This window comes from Hylobates moloch, unplaced genomic scaffold (assembly GCF_009828535.3).
Source record: "Hylobates moloch isolate HMO894 unplaced genomic scaffold, HMol_V3 SCAFFOLD_6, whole genome shotgun sequence".
Classification (NCBI taxonomy): domain Eukaryota; kingdom Metazoa; phylum Chordata; class Mammalia; order Primates; family Hylobatidae; genus Hylobates; species Hylobates moloch.
This window is the reverse complement of record NW_026652281.1, coordinates 36682833-36695868: the sequence shown is the minus strand read 5'-3', so window position 1 is coordinate 36695868 and position 13036 is coordinate 36682833. Positions and strand designations below refer to the sequence as shown.

The following is a 13036-nucleotide window of genomic DNA, read 5'->3' as shown; positions in this document are numbered from 1 at the left end:
AATGGTAAATGACTCATCAGGAAGATTAAACCTACTGGCATGACATGAATGAGAAGCAAGCCAATCTGATCCTCAGAACCCTGGAAAGTCTCAGGAAATGGAAATGGTAGTCATTATTTAAGCCAGTTTGAAAGTCCATATAAGGAGCAGTGAAAACTTCAGGTCCCTGTCTCTACAGCTGGGCAACCATACCTCTCCCATCTCACCCAACTACTAACCCAGTGCCTGAATCAGACATTAAGCACAGAGGAGGCTGGGGCATAGTGCCTTACTGAAAACTGGAGATTCGATTTTATCTGCATAAAAAAACAATGAAATCCCTAAGCCCCTCTCCCTGCAGAGTCAATATGCTAAAAGCCATCACTGCACCCCAAAGAAAGGAAGTTGGAAAATCCTTTTTCTGAGGATCGTTCCAGAATAAAAATCAACAGCAACTCATATTTGGAGGGAAAAGACTGCTAGCCATCTTGATAATATCCATCAGTCTGTATGTCCCATCCAAACACACTGATTCCAATCAGCATTTTGCTGCTTCTCTTTGAAATATAAATAGATAGGCAAGAGTAATCAGACATTTGAGAAATGTGAAAAATGGAGATAAGATCTGCCTTGCTGGGCTTTTTAATAATTACATGAATTTATAAATTCACAGCATCTGGCAGAGTGAAGGTACCTGTAACGCATCCATGGAATTCTTATATAATATAGAATTAAAATTATATCTGTTTTCCCCTCTGAAAATAAGTTAATATTCATCTTCACAATATATCTTTAAGGATAGCATCGGAGCATTTAGCTGTGTTGCTGCTGCCCTTGTTGGAGTTGTTTTTTAATAAAGAGGAAGGACTTGGCAGTTTCATGAGGGAAGCTTAAAGCAATAGATGCTATAAAAACTGGAACATTTATTATCTGTAATGCACAGTCATGGGTAGTTACACATTTAGCAACACAAAGAAACTAAAAATCTTTAAAGGTACATTCTTCTTTAGAGGTGTTTGCATTATAACCCCTCCTGTCTATCTGAAGCTTCTCAAAAGAGTCCCTGGGTCAATATAAATAAGTTGCAAACCAGATAATACCTTATTATATGAATTAACAATATATTTACTCTGTAATACTGAAAAAAGGAACTGTCTCATAATACAACTAGAGAAAACACAGTAAACCATATTTCTAAATACAATATCTAATCACCAATGTTCTCTTCCCTCTTACCAACTCCAGCAGTTTCTAACAGTTCTACGCCTCACACAGGGATCTTTGCTGTGGATACTTGTGAGGCTGCTCACTGGTTATTCCCTCTTCCTTGAATAACAGGGCCCAGATGATACTTTTGCCAACTCTCAAACCAAGTGGTTCAGATAGAATCAACTCCATCCCTAGGTCTAGCGGTAAACATTTGATCTTCAAGAGTCAATCAGAACATCATTTCCCTATCCCCAAGCACAACAATTCATTAAGCAAAGAGCGCATGACCACATCAGAGATGGTTCCAGACCTTTGGCCATAGACACTAAGTGAGAATTTCTTTCCTTTCTGCTATGCTTGAATTTGGGACGATGCAAGCCTGTGCTGCTAGAGGACAGCCCAAAGAGAAAGCTCACCTGAGAAGGAAGCCAAATTCTGAAGGGATGTAGCACCAAGATAAAAAGGCTGGTTTCATTCTCATTATATCTATCAACTGGATCTGGCAGTGCTAAAAACAAGAAATACCCTAGACTTCAGAAACATGATCCAATGAGTTCCCTTTCTTGCTTAAGCTAGTTTAGATTAGGTTTTCTTTTCTTTTTCTTTTGAGACAGAGTCTTGCTCTGTCACCCAGGCTGGAGTGCAATGGCGTGATCTCGGCTCACTGCAACCTCTGCCTCCGGGTTCAAGTGATTCTCCTGCCTCAGCCTCCCAAGTAGCCCTGTTTTGTATGTGTGTGTGTATTTTTACTAGAGACAGAGTGTCACCATGTTGGCCAGGCTGGTCTTGAACTCCCGACCTCAGGTGATCCACCCACCTCGGCCTCCCAAAGTGCTGGGATTACGGGTGTGAGCCACCGTGCCCAGCCCTAGATTGGGTTTTCTATCAAACTACAATAACTGCATCTAATACAACCACGAATTTTTATATAAGTATATTCAAAATAAAACTTTTTAGTATAATTTAGTTTCCTCATCAAGTAGGCTAAACCTTCCCCACATATATCTCACATCCAAATATTCTTCACATCTAAATAGTCTTTCAGCATAAATACAAATCACATTAATAGATCCGAAAAGTTCTTTATAATCTTTGATTCCCTAACATCAAGTATAATTAATGCAAAGTAAGAAGCGCTTAATGTTTATTGAATAATTTGAAAGTGACAGGCTGAAAAAGCAAACAAATCTCTCACTTTGTCTAATATCAACCCATGCAGTATAGATTCTCTGTATAGATAATCATTAATCCTAATTTAATTATTTCCAGGAATGGATGGAAACTCTCAATCTCCTTCAATGGAAAGAAAAATATTCAATTAGCTTGCTCTAATCCTAATACCAAGTATCTACAATATTCTTAGCACTTGGTTAGAGACTGGAAAAAAACAGTTAAAACTGACATGGCTCTTGCTACCTAGGAACTTATCAGCTAATATGGACAATATATAGCAACAGTTCTAATGGAATTACGGATATAGATATAAAATATATATAAATAATATATAATATATAAATAACATATATAATATATAAATAATACATATAATGTATATATGAACACGTACTCATGGAGCAAGGAACGTTACTGTCACCTGCCCAAGCCTCCCAACCTGTAAAAGCATTCTTCAGATGTATCTGTGACAGATAAGTACCCTCTGCATTTGAATACTTGCAGGCACAGAGATCTTACCTCCTCTTAAGGCAGGCCAGAGCACTGTTGACAGGGTCACACATCTAGGAATTTTGTCTATATATTTAAACGGTGGTTCTCTCCTTTATGGGCATGATGATGCTCTCATATAAACTATAGGTCCCTTTCCTTATAAGAGCTTTTCATGTCTGAGGACACAGATGTCACTTGCTTATGAGTATTCTCTTTAAGCTAAGCAAAATTATTTATGTAATACTGAATCGCTTCACAATTTTCTAAATATTTATCAATTTATTATAAAATAATAATGGAAATCATTTATTAAACAATTGTTCTATGCCATGTATTGTGCTAAGTTCTTTACATACATTACACTTTCTTAAATTCCTCATAACAACTGTTTATGGTACAACAGAAGATAATTTATCTGAGAGCTTAAATACTAATGAAGCATTCGAATCACTTATTTTTCATTTTTTAAAAGAAGGCTTTTTATGATTAGACATGTTTAGTCACACCATGTAATAAAAGAAGATCAGTTTGTTACAATACGCTGCGCTAAGAGATGGTGTGATCTCCAAGGCTGCAAATGACAGGCAGGTGATGACAAAATGGACAATGTGGTGCTGATTATAAAGAATCATTAGAAAATGATTCTAATGAGGCTCTTTGATGCTGTACACTTCTCATGAATCCCATGGAAATATTAGCATGTTTATATGCTTACGAATATGACACAGTAGAGACGAAAAAACATGACTGTAAGGAATGCCATAATGGCTGGGATGATATTCTTGTGAAAATGAGAGAAGTGGGATCCAGTGTATAATGGTGGCTATGTGCTGGGTCAATAGACAATTCATCTCTCTAAAACATGAAGGAAGGCAAAGTATGTGGGTGCACAGGAAGTGTTGATGATGTGGAAATTCTCATCAGATTGCTTACATTACTTCAGTGAAAAGGAAGAATGGTCGTCTGCTGAGAGCAAGAATGAGGAGGTGGTGATAGCATTTGGAGAGAGAGGGAAAAGTCTAAAATGGCCAATCTAAAATGATTGCTGTCTGTGCTACGAGCCCACTTCATGTGGGTGGTCATGAATTGAAAGTGCAGCAAGTCAGCATGGTGGTGGGCTTATCCCCAGCCATGTTTATCCATGATGTAAGTAAAGAGTTGTATTTATCCAGAGTTATGCGTGTGTCAAAGACAAATCCAGACAGGCACAAAACAGTGATTATAATGATAAAGCATGAAATTAAGCTTGGTGAAAAAGTGACAGAGAATAGCAAGGGGATAAGAGACAATAAAAGATGGTAGGATCGGCCGGGCGCAGTGGCTCACGCTTGTAATCCCAGCACTTTGGGAGGCCGAGGCGGGCGGATCACGAGGTCAGGAGATTGAGACCACGGTGAAACACCGTCTCTACTAAAACTACAAAAAATTAGCCGGGCGTGGTGGCGGGCGCCTGTAGTCCCAGCTACTAGGAGAGGCTGAGGCAGGAGAATGGCGTGAACCCGGGAGACGGAGCTTGCAGTGAGCCGAGATTGCGCCACTGCACTCCAGCCTGGGTGACAGAGCGAGACTCCGTCTCAAAAAAAAAAAAAAAAAAAAAAAAAGATGGTAGGATCAATGAAGTAGAGATACTAATCTTTTTAATTGGACCCATTTTTTAAACCACTTAATTCTCTCAGAATCTTAATTTTGTTATTGTCACGTTATATATTTTTGTGTCATGTAAAAATAATGCAGTAATCCACTCATCCATTCACCTATGCAACAAAATTTTACTGGATACTAAGTGCCAGATGCTGTGGCATATAAAGTTAAATAAAACTGGTCTTTGACCTCAAGGACATTATAGCCTAGCAAAGAAAACAGGTAAATGAGGAACCACAGTACAGAGTGGTAAGCGCCATGAAAAACTCTCTAGGAGTACAGAGCAAAGACCTCTAAATCAGACTTGAGGGTGACAGAAGACTTTCATTAAGAGGGGACACTGGAATGGGGTTTTGAAGATCAAAGAGGACTTAGTCAACAAGAGAATGAAAAAGGGCTTTCCATGGTCCATCCAAATTATAAATCAAAATGGTTACTGGGGCTGGGGTAAGACTAGAAGCTTGTGACACACCCCTAAAGACCACCTCCTAAATTATATAATTTTACTGAGTAGCTACAACTGTCCTACCAGACACGGCCGTTTCACACAGATCTGTTTTTCTCCACCTTGTCCATGAAGCCATCTCAAGCAACTACTTCAAATACCTGCCAGAATCAAAACGCCCTATCTAGTTTCTCAGACTTCCCAATCAGGGCACTTATTTAAAGGAGAAATTGGTTTGCCATTTGTTCCTAGAAAATTTAGGCAGACCCTCATAATTAATCACTGACTTTTATCCTAAGTGCTAGCAAACCACTTGTTTAATAATCTGGTACAGGATTTTGCCACTAACTGACATCAGACTTATGAATCTGTAACTTGCATGTTTCTAAAGGATGAAATCAAGCTGGGGATCAATATCTCTTTCTGAAAATATTTGAAGGATATGACAGTGTTTTAGAATCACTTTTGTGCTAAGGGAATTGAGAGGGAGAAAGAATTGCCTAAGACAAAGGTTGAAGATAAATAGGGCGAGATAAATCGAAGAAGGAGTCAGTGCAGTGGCCTGGAGAAATGGAGTGATATTTAAGAGGTTTGCATTCAATTCACAGAGAGGAATAATCCAGGTCATCCTGGGTAAAGTCCTTAGAAATCAAAGACAATGTCTTGGTTCTGACATCTGGTAAACGGCTCTCTCATAGCTTGAGATAAAAGCCAGACTTACTTGGGGGAAACTTGGAAACCTTTTTTAAATAAAACAAAGGAAATTATTTTCTATGACATCACACCAACTCTGCCAACTCCCAGTTTGCCAATGCTTGTCACAATGTTTACAATTAAAAATTCAAATACACAAAGTCCTTGGTTCCACTGCAGTTTAGGAAGGCTGCCAAGAAGCTGGGATAGTTCCTTCAAGGGAAAAGAAAAAAACAAACAAACTTCAAATTGATGACAAAGAATTACAGCTCAACTCATATAATAGACAATAGAGGGTTAAAGAAATTTCATTAAATGGGTCAGCCCAGGGCCTATCTGATATCAAGGAACTAATTGCCTTTTTTCTCATAATTGTAAAAGTTTATTCCCAAGTTTTGTTTTAGTTGATTTCCTTAGTGCCTACATTAACTTTTCAATCTTAAAATCCAAATACAGATTTAATACTACTTCCATCAAGGTTAAAAACAATGCCCAACCAAGGATGAGACATGGCCAAGAGAAAAACTACTTTTGATTATCTTTTGGTTAAATCTTATCTAAAAAAAAATTTTTTTAGGCAATGCCTGAGTAAAGTATCTCATGAACAGAAAACTCAGTTCTCTGTTCAGTTTTTGCTAAAGAAGCAGGAGGTAGAAACTACAAATCCTGAAATTGCCAAATTTAAAACAGTCTTATTGATTAAGTTTCTTCTCAACTTAATATTAAGAACAATTTATGATTATGCCAATAGCAGCCAGCCCTGAAAATAAATATGTTTTCTTTAGGGAAGGCAGCTAAGGCAACTGAAACAATATACCAATTGTTTCAGGTTAGAAATATCATTGAAATATTATCTATTTCAACATAACAATCTTTTTTTAACCAGCATTATCTATGAAACAGCAACCCAATGTTAGGAATAACTATAGAGATGGATGTTTTATTCTATTAATGGGTGTTGTCCCCTGTATTGCTTTACATGCCCCGAACAGACAACTAGGCACAAAAGCAAATAATTTTGAAAAATGAGCAAAGGAATAGGTTATATTGAAATAAAATTAACTATATGCTAAACGAATCTGACATTTAATGATGATCATTGTTGTGGTACATAGCAGTTATACCTAATTTCCAATTTACATATTTGTTGTAACTAGTATTTTAACAATTTCTTTTCCTCCTTACTTCTCGGCATCTAGTGTTAATGCTGCTTGACAGTTTTCCTCACTCCATGATAAATTTTAATTCTTATTACTTTACTTATCTCATACAAGTTAAAACAAGATTCTTCACTGACACCTCAGAGTTAGTCCCAAGGCTCTTATCAGTGCCCCACCAGTGACTAACTCATCTTGGACCAAGACAGTAGTCCTTCAAATGCCATTTTAACTGCTGTCCCTCCCTTCAGAACCATGGAAGTCCTGATATCTGAGGCACCGAGAGAATGAAAATGTAGGTTATAGGTCTGCATAGGAGGAGCTGGGGATCTGACAAGTACATGCAGGAAGTAGAATACAGTGAAGTGCTGAGGGGAGCAGGTCAACCTAGGCTGGACAAAAAGGTGGAGAGATAAGTCTGTGAGCCTGCACTCTGATACCTTCAGAGAAACACAAAGCTGCTTGCTTTTGGCTTTTTCCTGTTTACTTTCTCCCTGACATTTAACCTTCATACTGCATGGATGCCTTACAAAGGAGGGATAGTTCAGCTCCAAGTTATTCCACAGGCATCTTTTTTATCTTATGAATTGCTTCCCACTAGAACTTAAACAATGCCTCATATACTGTGGGGACTCAATAAATAATTACCAAACATATTATTTTTAAAATAAATGGCTCTGTATTAGATGTATCTTGCTCACTAGAACCAGGTCACTGACTGACTTCACTTATTGAAGGTTACTGAATTGTTGATCCATAAACCCTCCAGGCATCTAGGGCATTGCAGGAAGTGCTTCCACTCAAGTTTCAGTTCCAGGTTGTTATCCAGCGTTCTAGGTCCAAAACAGGTAGAAATCTGTTTTCTGCCACAAATCTACATTTTGTCCTAAATAACAGGGTGAATTTAATCCTAGCTGCTTGATCTGAGGGTAGACAATTACACTACTTCGGTTGTCTCATCTTTAAAAAGAGGGGATTATTCACTTAACTAAATTTTATTAAATGGTTTCCTCCACCAAAAGCAATGGCAACAAAAGCCAAAATTGACAAATGGGATCTAATTAAACTAAAGAGCTTCTGCACAGCAAAAGAAACTACCATCAGAGTGAACAGGCAACCTACAGAGTGGGAGAAAAGTTTTGCAACCTACTCATCTGACAAAGGGCTAATATCCAGAATCTACAATGAACTCAAATAAATTTACAAGAAAAAAACAACCCCATCAAAAAGTGGGCGAAGGACATGAACAGACACTTCTCAAAAGAAGACATTTATGCAGCCAAAAAACACATGAAAAAATGCTCATCATCACTGGCCATCAGAGAAATGCAAATCAAAACCACAATGAGATACCATCTCACACCAGTTAGAATGGCCATCATTAAAAAGTCAGGAAACAACAGGCGCTGAAGAGGATGTGGAGAAATAGGAACACTTTTACACTGTTGGTAGGACTGTCAACTAGTTCAACCATTGTGAAAGTCAGTGTGGCGATTCCTCAGGAATCTAGAACTAGAAATACCAACTGACCCAGCCATCCCATTACTGGGTATATACCCAAAGGACTATAAATCACGCTGCTGTAAAGACACATGCACACGTATGTTTACTGCAGCACTATTCACAATAGCAAAGAGTTGGAACCAACCCAAATGTCCAACAACAACGATAGACTGGATTAAAAAAATGTGGTGGCCGGGCACGGTGGCTCACGCCTGTAATCCCAGCACTTTGGGAGGCCGAGGCAGGCGGATCACGAGGTCAGGAGGTTGAGACCATCCTGGCTAACACAGTGAAACCCCGTCTCTACTAAAAATACAAAAAAAATTAGCCAGGCGAGGTGGCGGGCGCCTGTAGTCCGAGCTACTCAGGAGGCTGAGGCAGAAGAATGGTGTGAACCCCGGGGTCGGGGGAGCCTGCAGTGAGCCAAGATCGCACCACTGCACTCCAGCCTGGGCAACAGCGAGACTCTGTCTCAAAAAAAAAAAAAAAGAAAATGTGGCACATATACACCATGGAATACTATGCAGCCATAAAAAATGATGAATTCATGTCCTTTGTAGGGACATGGATGAAACTGGAAAACATCGTTCTCAGTAAACTATCACAAGGACAAAAAACCAAACACCGCATGTTCTCACTCATAGGTGGGAATTGAACAATGAGAACTCATGGACACAGGAAGGGGAACATCACACTCCGGGGACTGTTGTGGGGCGGGGGGAGGGGGGAGGGACAGCATTAGGAGATATACCTAATGCTAAATGACGAGTTAACGGGTGCAGCAAAACAACATAGCACATGGATACATATGTAACAAACCTGCACATTGTGCACATGTACCCTAAAACCTAAAGTATAATAAAAAAAAATAAATAAATAAATAAATGGTTTCCTCCTGCAAAGAATGTAGTAGGCACTTCTATGGAGGAGAAACACGGGAGTCTGGTGCCTCCTATTTTCCTTAGGGACTGTGGTCATCCAAAACAGGTAGTAATCTATCATAGTCTAGACACTCGCAAGGAAGGGTATTTAGAAACATCTCTTAATAAACAATGTTAACAGTCAAAGTAATTCTTCCCCTCCACTTTCTTTTCCTTAAATCTTTGCTGGGGCTTAACAAGGACACTGATAAACCACCTTACATTCCCTAGAGTTAGAAAGCTTTTTTTTTATTTCTGATCTAAATCCAGGCTGCTATTGCTTAAATCCATTTTGTCTTATTCTATTCTCTTGGAAGACAGAGAAAAATCATTCATCCACCTCTATATTATAGTCCTTCATGTATTAAAGATTTCAGCCTGCATTTCTCCAGGTTACATAATACCATTTCCTTTCATTTTACTCATATATCTTATTTTCCAAGCTTTTAAATTAATTCCATTGCACTCCTCTTGGACTCTATGGATAATGAAATAGTTATGCAGCTCCTTTCAGAAACTAATTGGGTAATAAACCTTCAGGGAGGGAAGTATTTTTAAATCTTAAATCAGAATCTCACATGATCTGAGATTTAAAACATTTCTGGAGAGCAGAAGGAGGTTGGAAAATGCACATAAAATTGGCACAGAAAGCATGGGAAGAAATGGGAAAGTACCATTTGGATATCATTGTTTTATAAAAAGGAAAGCTGAAGCATGTGTTACAGCAAATAAGTAAAAGATACAAGATTAAAGTCACAATTAAAATAAGCAGCTGCAATTCCTGGTTCCCTACCAAACTGCTGTCAAGTGATTGTGATATCTGATCATAACAATCTTGACTGAAGCTTAAAAAATAAATCACACTATCACAGTTTAATTGGGCAGTGGAAGTTCACCATTCACTGTGTTAATATTATTTTGCTAGAAAATCTTCCAGTTCTCTCTTCTTCTGTTTCCAACTCAGTTTAATAGAACAGTCACGCTCCACTGATGTGTTCTCCAGAGGGAATCAAACAAAACCTCTGAGATTGTTAATGTATTAGATCTCATGTGATATCTAAAATCAATTACTATGTATATAAAACATTATTTTCATAACTATCCATCAACCAACACATAGATATATCCATACAATGGAATATTATTTGGCCATGCAAATGAAGTACAGTCAACCCTCTGTATCCACAGGTTTCACATCCATAGATATAACCAACAACAAATCAAAAATATTTACAGAAAAAAATAAAAGAACAATAAAAATACTACACATTCTTAAAATACAGTATAACTACTATTTGCATAGCATTATATTGTATTAGCTATCATAAGTAATCTAGAGATGATTTAAAGTATACAGGAAGATATAAGTTATATGCAAATACTGTGCCATTGTATATAACGGACTTGAGCACACGTGAATTTTGCTATGTGGGGGTGTGTCCTGCGACCAATCCCCCACAGATACCAAGCAATGACTGTACTAATATGCTACAACATGGACAAACCTTGCAAACATGATGCTATATAAGCTAGACACAAAAAGCCAAATACTATATGATTCCATTTGTATGAAATGTCCAGAATGGGTAAATCCATAGAGACAGAAGCAGATTAGTGTTTGCCAAGGGATTGGAGGAAGAGGGACGAGGAGCAACTGCTTAATAGGGACAGGATTTCTATTTGGGGTGATGACGAACTACTGAAACTGCATGGTGGCAATGATTGTACAACAGTTGTGAAATTAGTAAAAGCATGGGAAGAAATGGGAAAGTACCATTTGGATATTATTGTTTTACAAAAAGGAAAGCTGAAGCATGTGTTACAGCAAATAAGTAAATAAGTAAAAACTGTTAAAATGATTAATTTTATGTAATTTATATTTTATCACAATAAGGAAAATATTACTTGTATTCTCTGGTACCATATGTACTAATGCAAAATGAAGCCAAGATAAAACAGGACACCACAGCGGTTGACTCTCTTGCAAGTCGGTAATCAGTCGGTTGAGTATTCATTGACAGCCTACTCAGAAAAAAGTACTGGGCTAGATCCTGAGACACAGCAGCAGAGACAGATATGGCTTCTGCCTTGGCAGAGCAGACAGTTTAACAGGGCATCCATTCTTCTATTTATTCTCTCCTGCCAGTGCTATGTTAGCTCTTAGAGGAAAAATAAGAGGAATAAGTAATGCGTGAACTTTATCAATCCATCATATATATATATGTATATAATATATAATATATATGATTATATATCTGTAATGAAAATAACCAAAAACAAGTCAAATAGCTGCTTCAATACGTAAGAATTCATCTCGGGATTCTAAAATAAGGATTGGCAAATTTACACTTAAATTAACACTTAACCATATTATTATTAGATGCCTAAAACAAAGAGATAGTTTACCTGCACCTTAATTCACAGAGAGGGATCCTTTTGATATTATACAGTGTTTAAAATAAGAACAAAACACACACGAAACAGTTTGGATTATCGGATTATTATTCAGTAAATACTCACTCCTTCTACCCTTCACCACCCCTCTGTGGGCATGGTGTATTTCCCTGTCCCATGGATTTGAGGTTCCAGCACATACTGACTTTAGCCAATGGAACCTTAGAGGATGACAGGCATAGAGGCCTTAAACGTGTTTGCACAGTTAAGTTTGGCTCTTGTGTTCTTGCTCTTTACACAGGAACTGCTGAGTAGACGCACTGGTCCAAGAACAGTGAAAGACATGTAAAGCAGATATAACCCCAACCAGCAGCTGAAGAAGAGTTGCCCAACTCCGCCAGCCTAGATCAAAATGCGGTCAAATGTACACCCTTTACATTTTTGTAAATCATGAAGTTTTGGAGGTTACAGAGCATTATTTTGGTAATAGCTTATTATTAATACAGCCGATACACTGAAATAAACCCCAGAATTATTTCACAATGTATGATTTTTAAAAAACTCTTAGAAAGCTAACCATCAATAAATTAATTTTCCCAACTCAGTTATAGATTTAGTATTAAAAATTATTAACTATATAAAATAAAAATTTAAACTAAGTAGCCCAACTTGTATCTATTAGCAGTATAACTGGTAAAATCTGCAAGGGTGTATTACTTGGATGTTAAGAAATATAAAAACTCTACTTGCTGAATACATGCTAATATAATCAGGTTCCAATAAACATCTTGATGAAAGCAAATTAATCACTAATCTGACATTTTCTTTTGGCAAATTAGCAAGATTAGGTTTCATATTAAATGAAAATGTGTGTGTAAGGACTTAACAACTGAAAGAATTTAATTCAATTAAATATCCTCCCAGTATTCTTCCATTTCAGACATTTCTATTCCTAATTTTCACGTTTTCAGATCTCAGGCAGGGCTTGTAAAGCAGTGTCATCTTTCTTGTGAGATTTTCTTTATAGAATAGCCAAGACGTTTGTAGGGAAAGCATTTGGCACATTCAGAAACCTGATGATGTTATTCTTTTAACCTGTGTCCCTCCATTGGTCTAGGTGGAAAATTAAACACACTACACTTGGTTCTCACAGTGAATATTCAGAATGTGTTTATTTTTTTAAGTGAGCCTCTTAAAGAAACATGACTCAGTTTTAATTTTTTATTGAGCTCCAGGACCTTTTCCTAACAAAATGCTAGTTTATTAGATAAACAGTATTTACAAACTATAACAGAACATCTAATGGAAGTAAATTTTACTCCCATTGGATGCTCTCTGCCACTAGTAAAAAAAATTTCAAAATAATACATAAAGAAGAAAATGAAACAGTGTTCAGTAAGAAACACATTCCACAAAAAGAAATTTAATCT

The 13036-nt window shown here is 37.4% G+C and overlaps 1 long non-coding RNA gene across 1 annotated transcript in view; it reads left to right on the top strand.

Annotated features, from left to right (window-relative positions):
* The window catches only part of LOC116470357 (uncharacterized), a 79039-nt gene extending 66999 nt beyond the window's left edge, over positions 1-12040 (top strand). The window contains exon 3 of the long non-coding RNA XR_004248589.1: positions 11908-12040. This is a non-coding gene — a long non-coding RNA (uncharacterized LOC116470357). The remainder of the gene's footprint in view (positions 1-11907) is intronic.
* The last annotated feature ends 996 nt before the right edge of the window (positions 12041-13036 follow it).